Here is a 12,151-nt window from a genome sequence, read left to right on the forward strand (position 1 = left end):
CTCTTCTCATTTTCTGACCAATATTATGACAGTGGTTTATCATTTTCTTTAAATTAATTTCCAGTCTCGTTTTCTTTTTTTTTTTGTCCAAGAAGACCAGAATATCCACTTTTTCTGGCGTGAAGCTTGAACGCTCTAATGTCACATATACAGAGCAGGGTGTTTTGTTGCTTCTCATTGGTCAAACCCATCTACAAGCAGCTCTCAAGCTGTGTTATTAGTCGAACATTTTCCATTTAAAACTTGTTGAGACAATGTTGTTGATAATGTATTATATAAATAATATAAAGTGCAGCTCTTGCGAGTTGCATAAATTGCAATGTCATTATAAAAGCAATTGATCTTTCATTTCTATAATAGAGACCGTAAGATGCTAAATATACAGAGTCAAAAGAGTCTAATCTTCCTAGGCAGATGCTATAGCATTCAAGGTGGTAGTTAGGCCAGTGTTATGGTATCCCAGGTAGTTGCTAAATGTTAATAGGCATTTGCTATGTTTTTCCAGATAGTTGCTAAGGTGTTAGGTGGTCGCTATGTTATACAGAGTGGTTGCTAAGGTGTTGCTTGGCCACTGTAATGGTATCCCAGGCAGCTGTTTAAAGTCAATAGGCAGTTGCTATGTTATCCCAGATAGTTACTAAGGTGTTGTTAGGTGGTCGCTATGCTATTCAGAGTGGTTACTAAGGCGATGCTAGGCTATTGTTATTTTATCCCAGGCAGATGCTAAACATTAATAAGCAGTTGCTATGATATCCCAGGTAGTTGCTAAGGTGTTGTTAGGTGGGTGCTATGGCATTCAGAGTGGTTGATAATGTGTCACAAAGGCCATTGTCATGGTATGCAAGGCAAGTTGCTAAATGTTGATAGGCAGTTGCTATGGAATCCCAGGTGGTTGTTAAGGTGTTAAACCCTTGTTATAGTTTTCCAGGTAGAATAGAATAATAATAATAATTAAAGAAGTGCAGCAACAGTTTGTCAACCCGGCTTAAATTATTTCATTAACAGCACAAGGATTTTGTGTAACTTGGCACAGCAATACAGAATGCACGCATTGTGAGGTGGCCAAAAAACAAAACCTTGTATGTCCATCTTTGATGTTTTTCAGGTTTTGGCATAAAATGACTTGGAAAAACGTCTTGTTCCATTGACTTGCATTAAAAGTAAAGCATGTTTTTAATCTATGTATGTATGTAAATGTATGTAAATTTACCATTTTGGAGATACGGGGGTTTGTTCTGACAACAGCGATATGTCAAATATTTTACACCAACTCTGGTTTTAGAACCAGAACTATCAGTTTTATAGTGCAAGTGATATAGCACAAGTGCAGGTAAACATGTAGAAGAGTTTGTGAAAGTGCAGGGGATCCCCCAGACCAGCAGGTAGATGTGCTCTTAATTACACACAAGTGAAGCCTTCATCACAGCTGTTCATTAGCCAACCACACATACACACACCACACATCACAAACACACCAGATTGAATCAGAGTAAAGAAAAAAACAGCAATAGAAAAAATACTAACAACAGCAACGTATTTAAATGTATACTTTAGACGCGGTCGCAGTCGCGGTCGCCGTTACCGTTACGTCTCTGTAGCTCTATTTATTTATCTCCAGATGTGAAAGCAGCATGCCAGATTTACTGTGCGTGCATGTGTATGTGCGTCCAAAATGAGAGTGGTCCAGATGGCAGCTTTCTCAGAGGGAGTGCGAGACAGAAAAAGAGAGGGTGAGGGAGGGGGAGGTGGGGTGGAGAAACACGGAAAAAAAAAACAAAAAAACATGAGAGCGAGAGAATGAAAAGTATGTGAATGCAGTGAGAAATAACCTTGAAAAAGCCTTTTCTCTATAATTCCACAACAATATTGTGCATGCGCCCGCATGAGTGCATGAATTGGGCGTTAATGATTGTTCCAATATATTTCACTTGCTTATGAATCTATTCAGCATGCTTAAATGCCTTTTTATTATTCATACTCGGAGGTTACAGCTTAATTAATTTGGAATTGATTAAGATATATTAGCCTGTTAAGTGCTCTTTATGGATTAATTTCCAAAATAGCAGAATTAATTGAACAGCAATAGCCCACAAATGGAGGGTGGTCCTGCCAGGTCTGGCAGGACTTGTGTACTCATTCTCACACACACACATATACACACACACACACACACACACACACACACACACACACACACACACACAAACACACACACACTAGAATTGCTAGGCCATTTTTATCATATCCAAGGTGTTTACTAAGGGTTGCAAGGTCCCACTTCCCTCCAGATTGCTCAGCGCAGAGGCTGATCTCCCACAAAACTCCACTTCCCAGGATGCAACACATCGAAACACATGACTTACATCTCAGAGCCATTGGCCAGTCGTGAGCTGTTCCAAAGATATAGCTCAATTGTGTATTGATGAGCGCGAAGGTGTTGCTAGGATTTTACTATGGAATCCCAGGTGGTTGCTAAGGTGATGTTAGGCCACCGTAATGGTACCCCAGGTGGTTGCCAAGATGTTGTTAGGCTGTCACTATAGAATCCCAGGAGGTTACTAAGGTGATGTTAGGCCACTATTATGGTATCCCAGGTGGTTGCTAAGGTGATACTAGGCCATTGTAATAGTACCCCAGGTGGTTGCTAAGGTGTTGCTAGGCTGTTACTATAGAATCCCAGGTGGTTACTAATGCGTTGTTAGGGTGCTACTATGGGATCCCAGGTGGTTGCAAAGGTTTTGTTAGGCCACTATTATGGTACCCTGGGTGGGCTTAAATACAACAGGGATAACGAGGGACAGGTGGAAAACAGGTGGAGACAATCAGGGGAGGAGTTACAAAACAAGGGGCTGGACTAAACCAAAACAAAAACACACATGGGCAAAACCAAAACATGAACACATGGACTGGGAGGGGCCAATCGTGACAGTGTGGATTTTGATGCATGTTTGGGGTCATTATCCTGTTGAAAGGTCCACCCATGGCCAAGTTTTAGCTGTTTTTAGCAAAACAGCCCCAAAGCACCAACGATCCACCATCATATTTGCATAAGGTATCAGGTGTATAAGGTATCATCTGACCAACATCACACAATTCCATTTGTAGTTCTAATGACATTTTGCTCTTAGGAAAAGCTTCTTTTATGGAACTCTTCCATCAAGCTTATGGTCATGGAGGTGGCATCTTGAAAACTGTGCTATTCTAAGACTGATCTTTGGATTCCTCTACATGCATGCAGTATGCATCCCCTTCCTGACAACTTTTTTTAACACTCTTTGTGATAAAAGCATCAGCATGTATGATTCATTGGTTAAAACTGAAAAGAAGTAGCATTACTGAGTCATGCTAAAACATGGTGCAGTTAGTCATTCTGTAAAGCCTGAATTAAAAGTCAGTGGCATTGGGTCTTTTGAGAGTTCAGGATTTTGTGAGAGTTGTTCAGACCATGTCATACATCTTTACATAGTAATGTCACATGCAAAGGCTCAAAAAGAAAGTCTGACACGATGTTTAGGTCTCAAACAGCAAACTCAACATTATTCGGATGAGAATATGATGGTAACAGTAGATAATTCCTCTACAACAGATCATTACTTTCATTCAAATTACGTTTGGAAGATGTGTCTTTCACCAAGTTTTGCCTGAGCTCTCAATGAATTCTCTTTCAATGTGCTTGGATTCCCCCAATCGGGGAAAGGTCCAGATCACAACCCACAATACAAAACACTGTTCTACATATTGCGTGCAATTACGTATTTTTACCAGAGAGGTCCCTAAATACCCAGTCTTGCCTAGCGCCGATTTAAAGATAATTCCAACTTATGACTCATTTTATAACACTTTTTAAATATGTGCAAGTCCACAACGTTCCATCTCATTTGAAGTTTAACATATGCTGAAAATGACATATTGTGTGTAACCCCATATTTATACCCCAGGGAAAGTGGAATAATTTTTTTCCCCAAATTATGGGGAAAAAAAAAGAAACTTCTTTAGAATTGCCAATAATTTAGTTTTGAATGTTCTTAAAAAATATGTATTTCTTAACATAGAACACTCTTTTAGGGATGGTTCCTATTAAACAAATGGCAAGCAATTAGTCCAAATATTTTTGAGGAACACTTGAATCACTATACTTCTTTATTTAACCATTTTCTTGATGGAAGCCAATAATTCTAGATTCGACAGTAGGTATCATGTAGCCATTCAAAGGTGTTCCAACAAGTATCGACCTGACAACTCAGTGCCAATGTGATGTGAACTACAGAACATGATGAAAATACCATGGCAACTCCTCACCTGGAGTTGCTATGAAACCAAATCTCTGTGGTAACTTTGGGGAGGTGAAATCAGTCGTATAGACAGAAGGAGTTCAAGGAAGCCACAATGCACACAGACACACACACACATACACACATATACATGCACACACAAACACATGCCTTCATCTACACATACACACTCAGCATGAGGTGTTTGGGAACAGAATGATAATCCGTTCAGCATGATAAATTATTCATATCATTATCGCTGCAAACTCATAGGAGATTGTTTCCATGGAAACCTTGACCTTAATCACGATGATAATGATCAGTTGCCCGGTGTCAGCTCAGGCTCCAGGATGATACATGTTCTATGCGTTGACATTTGGGTTTAAACTTGGGAGTTATGCTAGTGTTGGCTGTTATATTGTCTAGGCTGGTATACATGTATGTAAAAGTCTAAACAAGCCGTCAAATTACATGTTTTGTTGATATTCAAAGTCGCTCTGCATTTCATCTATAGGACACACCTAAATATGTCTTTTTTTTGCAATTTTACTGAAAGTTTCTAATCATTTGATTTAATAAAAACATTAAAAAAAAGATTTTTTAATAAAAATGAAAACATGAAGTATAAAGTGTTGCATACCTTTTGAACAAGCAACATTTTTAAGAAATTCGGCAAATAAAAAGTAATTGTGTATTAAAATGTACAGATGTATGTTTTCCATGTCCACTTAGATAATGAACTAAAAGCATGCAACCCAAATGTCTGAATATGACTGTATGTAATTTGATGGGTTAAGCATTATTACAAAACAGATAGTTCCGGTCCCAAAATCTGATTTGCTGAGCCGCGTTCGAATCCATTGTAAAATCCACAATATACCACGGCTATGGCCTCCTAACAACTGAGCTCTGTATTACTGTGCCACAGTACGAAAAACCCTTCTGCTGTTAATGGATTATTCTTTGACTGTAACGCTGATCACACGGAGCACCGAGTGTAGTGATGAAGTAAGAACCTGCTTTCATTCACACTGAGAAGCTGAAAAGGTCATTTCTTATCTAGAACTAGCCTGGCCAGCTAGCCAACAGGCTAAAAGATAGCAAACATTAATATCACAGGCTTGAATTAAACTAACGTTACTCACAATATGATTCACTGAAAAATGGCAATATAAAAGTCTAAAGAATGTCACCTGAATGGCTTACATGCTTCAAATGTCTGTGTTTCAGTCAGAAGCAGCATCAAACCCAGGCTGAATTGAAACAGGTCCGTACGCCCCAGCTAAACAGTGCGGCTCTGTAAAACTAAGTTTAGAAATTCTAGCTTCTGCTGTCAAATAGTGCACTGCTTGTCGAGTATGAATGTGGATGAATCCCAAATGACCATTTTAGCATTAGTTTGCATTGTTGGGCTGCAGGAGTCAGTATTTAAATTCCTACGTAGTGCACTATGTAGGGAGCAGGGAGCCATTTGAGATTCAGCCCCAGCATGAAAAATTTTAATTTGCATGATGCAAACATGCCAACAAAGACCAAAGATGAGCATGCCACAAAGAACTGAGGCTGTCCTGAAAGCAAATCAAGGACCTACCCAACATTAGTAGAGTGTTACTAATAAAGGGCTAAAGCGCCTAAATATATTACAAAACAGCATGATTCATAAAGTTTGGCTGACATTCACAATTACGATCCACTGTGACCTAGCACTTGTATGACTATGTTTAACATCTTTTGATTTGATGCAAAATATATCAGGGTTAATGCTTACCAAATCTATAATGCAACAATGTATCATTTTCTGCTTTGGTCTGCACAATCGGGTGCCCAACTAAAAGTACAACCCCAATTCCAGTGAAGTTGGGACGTTGTGTAAAACATAATTAAAAACAGAGTACAATGATTTGCAAATCCTTTTCAACCTATATTCAATTGAATACACTACAAAGACAAGATATTTAATTTTCAACTTTATTGTTTTTTTGCAAATATTCACTCATTTTGAATTTCATGCCTGCAACACATTCCAAAGAAGTTGGTACAGGGGCATGTTTACTACTGTGTTACATCACCTTTCCTTTTATCAACACTCAATAAGCGTTTGGGAACTGAGGACACTAATTGTTGAAGCTTTGTAGGTGGAATTCTTTCCCATTCTTGCTTGATGTACAACTTCAGTTGCTCAACACTCCGGGGTCTCCGTTGTCATATTTTGCGCTTCATAATGCGCCACACATTTTCAATGGGAGACGGTCTGGACTGCAGGCAGGCCAGTCTAGTACCCGCACTCTTTTACTACGAAGCCACGCTGTTGTAACACGTGCAGAATGTGGCTTGACGTTGTCTTGCTGAAATAAGCAGGACCTGAAAAAGACGTTGTTTCGATGGCAGCATATGTTGCTCCAAAACCTCTATGTACCTTTCAGCTTTAATGGTGCCTTCACAGATGTGCAGGTTACCCATGCCATGGGCACTAACAGACCCCCATACCATCACATTTGCGCCATTTATCTGTTTGAACATTAAATATCTTGTCTTTGTAGTGTATTCAATTGAATATAGGTTGAAAAGGATTTGCAAATCATCGTACTCTGTTTTTATTTATGTTTTACACAACGTCCCAACTTCATTGGAATTGGGGTTGTAGAAACACACCCTTACATATAATTTAATGCAGTGATATATTTGGAAAATACTGTGATATGAGTCGTTCTACAGAAACGGCCACTTTTTTATTTCTCCATAGGAGTCACTGGTGTTACCGATTGTCATTGGTGTTACATATAAGAAAGGTAACGCCAGAGACATTTTAATTAAAAATGTGTTTTGCAAAATTGATGCTACAGAGCATCAAACCACATGTTGTCCATCATGGAATATCCACATAAACATGTAATAGAATACAAATGGATTATATGTTTTCACAAAAACCTCAGAATAAAGTCGCTCACACCAGTGACTTCAGCTAAAATTTTCATATGAAATCATGAGCTAAATGAGAAAATGTCTCATAATTGAAAGACACAGTGGACCATGTGCTTTTTTCATAGATCCTCAGGAAACAGGTAAAAAGAAGTCGAGTGATGTCATTAGTGTGATTTTTCAAAATAAGAGATTATTTGTTACAGAGTAACACCAGTGACACGACGCCTGGGGACAACAACTTTCATCTCATATATTTTATAATATTTATCTGGCATTTGTTTTCTTTATGTCCTTTATTTCATATATAAATTGTAACCCCAACATGTTTTTCAAGTGTAATATATCTGCAAATACTAGGGATACAAAAATGGACATTTCTTTAGAATTACCTATATTGACTTTGATCAGGCTTATACAAAAGTAATCATAGACTCTAAATCTGGAAATGCATTAGAGACCTGCTTTAATCAGTGCTCACATGCTTGCAGCAATAAGGACAGCAATAATAGAGCTAAATAAACACAAAAATTGCTTGGATATCCATAAATAGTATAATTCACCCCGAGGCCCTCTCTAATGTAGTCAGCTTTATTTTTCCACTCCATGTGACACCTTTTCTGAAATGCTTATGACCGCAATATATTCCTTTAGCTGCTTTTTAAATTGAAAAGTGGGTCAGGATCATGTCAAAACTGTCAGTTGAACATCATATGAGATGCACACACAATATACGTATACCAACAAAAAGCACATGACTAATATTAGAAATGTGGTCAGATCTGTGTTATGAGTGTGGATGTAGCTCTTATTCACAAAATCATGTGGTCTGACCATACGTTACAACACAGGATCTTCTAAAAAGCTTTAGCCTGCCCAAATAAATAAATAAATAAATAACATCCATCATCAGCTGAAAAAGCATTATGAGTCTTAGCAAGTAAAATCATGTTAAATTTAGTTGATCTATCTACTTTTTCTCATTGGCAGAAAATTCTGTTTCAAGCTACACAATATGGCCAAAAATATGTGGACAGCTGACCATCGCACCTACATGAGCTTGATGGACATCCCTTTCCAAACCCATGGCCATTAATGTGGAGTTTGGCTTCTCAAAACAGCTTTTGCCACAAGCTGTTTAAAATGTCTTTATGTGCTGTAGCATTAACATCACCCTTCGCTGGAACTGAGGTCCTCAAACCCTGAAAAACAGCCCCAGCCCATTATCCCTCCTCCACCAAACTTTACTATTAGTACTTTGGATTCATCACTCCAGAGAACCTGTTTCCACTGCTACAGAGTCCAATGGCGGTGTGCTTTACACCACTCCAGCCGACGCTTGGCATGGCACATAGTGATCTTAGGTTTATGTGCAACTGCTCATCCATAGAAACCCATTTCATGAAGCTTCCAACTCGCAGTTGTTGTGCTAATGTTGCTTCCAGAGGCAGTCTGGAGCGCTGTAGTGAGTGATGCAACAGAGGATAGGAGATTTTTATGTGTTACATACTTCAGCACTCAGTGTCCCTTGCAGCACTTACAGTTGACTGAGGCAGATCTAGGAGGACAGACATTTCACATAATTCAGTTTTTCCTGTCTGTTTGCCAAGTCCAAAAGCTTGGACACCCCTAGTCAAATTGCATGATTTACCTAAAGGGTCCACAACACAGAAACTGGAATTTTCCTTGTCTTATTTTTTAAGTAGAGGAGTCTGGTGTATTATATAAACATTTCCAAAGTTACAGCTCATATAGTTCATTTACATACTGTTTACTCCACAGTCCTTGAAGTCCATATATATAAAATAAGCTGCATTTTGAATTTACTGAAGCTAATGCATTTACATATATCCAACTGTTTATATAGCCTACAGCAGTTTAGCTCCTACTATTTATGTTGAAGTTAGGAACGTTTAGGAATGTTGAAGTCATTTTTAAGGAGTGGGTCCACTTGAGCTGCTTTTTGAGTGAGGCACAATGCAGGGCAGCCAACCGGAACAGAACTTTTGTTATTTTAAGAGAGTAAAGGGAGGGTGCAAAATAGCAATGTGTTCAATTATTACAAATAGACAAATGTAAAATACAGGCCCTTTAAAATACCATTTTTCAACAAATGTCATTGCACAATTTCTTTTGAATGGCTGAATGTAACATACTGGGAGCAAAATATAGAATTACATGTATTTTTGCAGGAATATCTTACATTTGGGACATTATTAGGACATTTCTACTGGTGTGTCCTGAAGTGTGGCCTGAAATACATGGGCTAACTTTAACAATCAGCCAAACATTCAGATCAACAAACATGGAATTTGACCAGGGGTGCCTTAACAGTTAAATAAGACTATATTGAATAATACAGTTTTTTGCAATTATAATGATCTGACCAGCTCCACCAGCTCCACTTAACCGTAATCAAACTATAATCATTCTAAAAGGATATACAAGACTTGCCTCAGGTCAAAAGCATGACCAATCAGTCATGCTTACTGATACTGATGTGGGACCAAGAGGCACACCGTGCAGATAACATGACTAACTGAGCTTCCATCCCCCTGAGGGCGCTGAGTAAGATGTAGTCAGCATTACCATAGCTTTAAGAGCCAGTGAGGAGTACCAGTGCAGGCCAAATTACATCAGCTGTGTGCCACGTCCATGAGCAAAAGAACCGAAAACAATTCAACTTTCAGTGGAGTCAGCATTCCAAATGCAGCAGAGAGGGATTTAAGTTAATCATGTGACACCCAAGAACACAAGCAATGATCGTACAGTTCAACCATGACGTAGAGGACTAGGCCACTCTTACAAGGAGTGAAATGAATGCAGCAGAAAGATCTGATTGAGCAAGGAATGTCCAATGAAAAACATGTATTTACAACCCCAATTCCAATGAAGTTGGGACGTTGTGTAAAACATAAATAAAAACAGAATACGATGATTTGCAAATCCTTTTCAACCTAAATTCAATTGAATCCACTACAAAGACAAGATATTTAATGTTCAAACGGATAAACTTTATTATTTTTTGCAAATATTCACTCATTTTGAATTTGATGCCTGCAACATGTTCCAATGAAGTTGGGACACTGGCAACAAAAGACTGGAAAAGCTGAGGAATGCTCAAAAAACACCTGTTTGGAACATTCCACAGGTGACCAGGTTAATTGGAAACAGGTGAGTGTCATGATTGGGTATAAAGAGAGCATTCCTGAAAGGCTCAGTCATTCACAAGCAAGGACGGGTGAGGTTCACCACTTTGTGAACAACCGCATGAGCAAATAGTCCAACAGTTTAAGAACAACGTTTCTCAAAGTGCAATTGCAATGAATTTAGGGATTTCATAATCTACAGTCCATAATATCGTCAAAAGATTCAGAGAATCTGGAGAAATCTCTGTAAGTAAGCGGCAAGGCAGGAAACCAACATTGAATGCCCGTGACCTTCGACCCCTCAGGTGGCGCTGCATTAAAAACCAACATCGTTCTGTAACGGATATTCCCACATGGGCTCAGGAACACTTCAGAAAACCACTGTCAGTGAACACAGTTCGTCGCTCCATCTACAAGTGCAAGTTAAAACTCTGCCATGCAAAGCGAAAGCCAAATTGTTTTTGGAAATCATGGATGTCGTGTCCTCCGGACCAAAGAGGCTAAAGATGTCCGGGTTGTTATCAGCGCAAAGGTTCAAAAGCCAGCATCTCTGATTTCTTACACTGAAAGTAAAGTCACTCTACTGTAACGTCAATCTTTTGGAAATACTTGCTTCTCATTGGACAGTGACAATATGCAGGAGTGTAAGAAGAGGCCTGTTTACACCTTGCATTACCATGCGTTTTTGCATTGGATCACGCTTAGATTTCACTTGACTGCACAAAAATCCCAGTGCAAACACTCCCAGGATGCATTGTGAGCAGAGACAGACCTTGATCGCATTTAACACGAGTGTACACCAATCAGGCCTAACGTTATGACCACCTCCTTGTTTCTACCCTCATTGTCCATTTTATCAGCTCCACTTACTGTATAGCTGCACTCTGTAGTTCTACAGTTACAGACTGTAGTCCATCTGTTTCTCTGATACTCTGTTACCCTGTTCTTCAGTGGTCAGGACCCACATGGACCCTCACAGAGCAGGTACTATTTGGGTGGTGGATCATTCTCAGCTCTGAAGTAACACTGACATGGTGGTTGTGTATTAGTGTGCGTTGTGCTGATGTGAGTGTATCAAACACAGCAGTGCTGCTGGAATTCCTTAAACCTAGTACCTTTATGACCCCAGGCCGATGAAAGCACCCATGCCAAGCCAAGGGGATAAAAGCAAACAAAGAAAAACAAGAAACGACATACATGTTGAAGTGCTTTCTACACAGGGAAAGTACAATCACATCTAATCTGGACTCACTGGGGCTGCATTTTAATTAAAAAAGTTATGGAATTACACTGGAATTACAATGGAATCTGTCCAGTGTTTTTGGATATGAGTGAGACATGAAACACATTAATGCAAGGTGTGAACATGCTCTCGGATCTTCAGAGCCCCATCGCAAAGAAGCTAGTGATCCTCCCATCCAAAAATGGCCTTCCATTAACAAAAATGTAGTAAAGTCCCACCCTTAAGTACGTTATTCATTTTTCAGCTTCAACAACTAAATAAAGTCATGTGAAGAAATATGTATGACCCATGTAATGTTTTTTTGTCTGCTGAAAAATTAAGTTCTTTAGTAACTGATACTGCCCCCTTGCCCATTTCTTCAGAATCCTGCAGAATTATTTCAACTGTGCCATGTTTGAGGGGCTTCTTGCATATACAGCCTGTTTGATATGCCCCTATAGCATTTCAATGGGATTTGAATTCATGTTCTTTAATTTGGCCAGAGGTGCACAACTCCAGTCCCGGATGGCTGATGCCCAGGTGGTGATTTACCTGCTCCAACACACCTGATTACACTTATCTTATAATTG

General features: G+C 39.1%; 1 protein-coding gene across 2 annotated transcripts in view; it reads right to left on the reverse strand.

Annotated features, from left to right (window-relative positions):
* The window catches only part of si:dkeyp-9d4.3 (caskin-1), an 84,448-nt gene that overhangs the window by 47,153 nt on the left and 25,144 nt on the right, over positions 1 to 12,151 (reverse strand). The window lies entirely within an intron of this gene.

This window comes from Pygocentrus nattereri, chromosome 12, assembly GCF_015220715.1.
Source record: "Pygocentrus nattereri isolate fPygNat1 chromosome 12, fPygNat1.pri, whole genome shotgun sequence".
Classification (NCBI taxonomy): domain Eukaryota; kingdom Metazoa; phylum Chordata; class Actinopteri; order Characiformes; family Serrasalmidae; genus Pygocentrus; species Pygocentrus nattereri.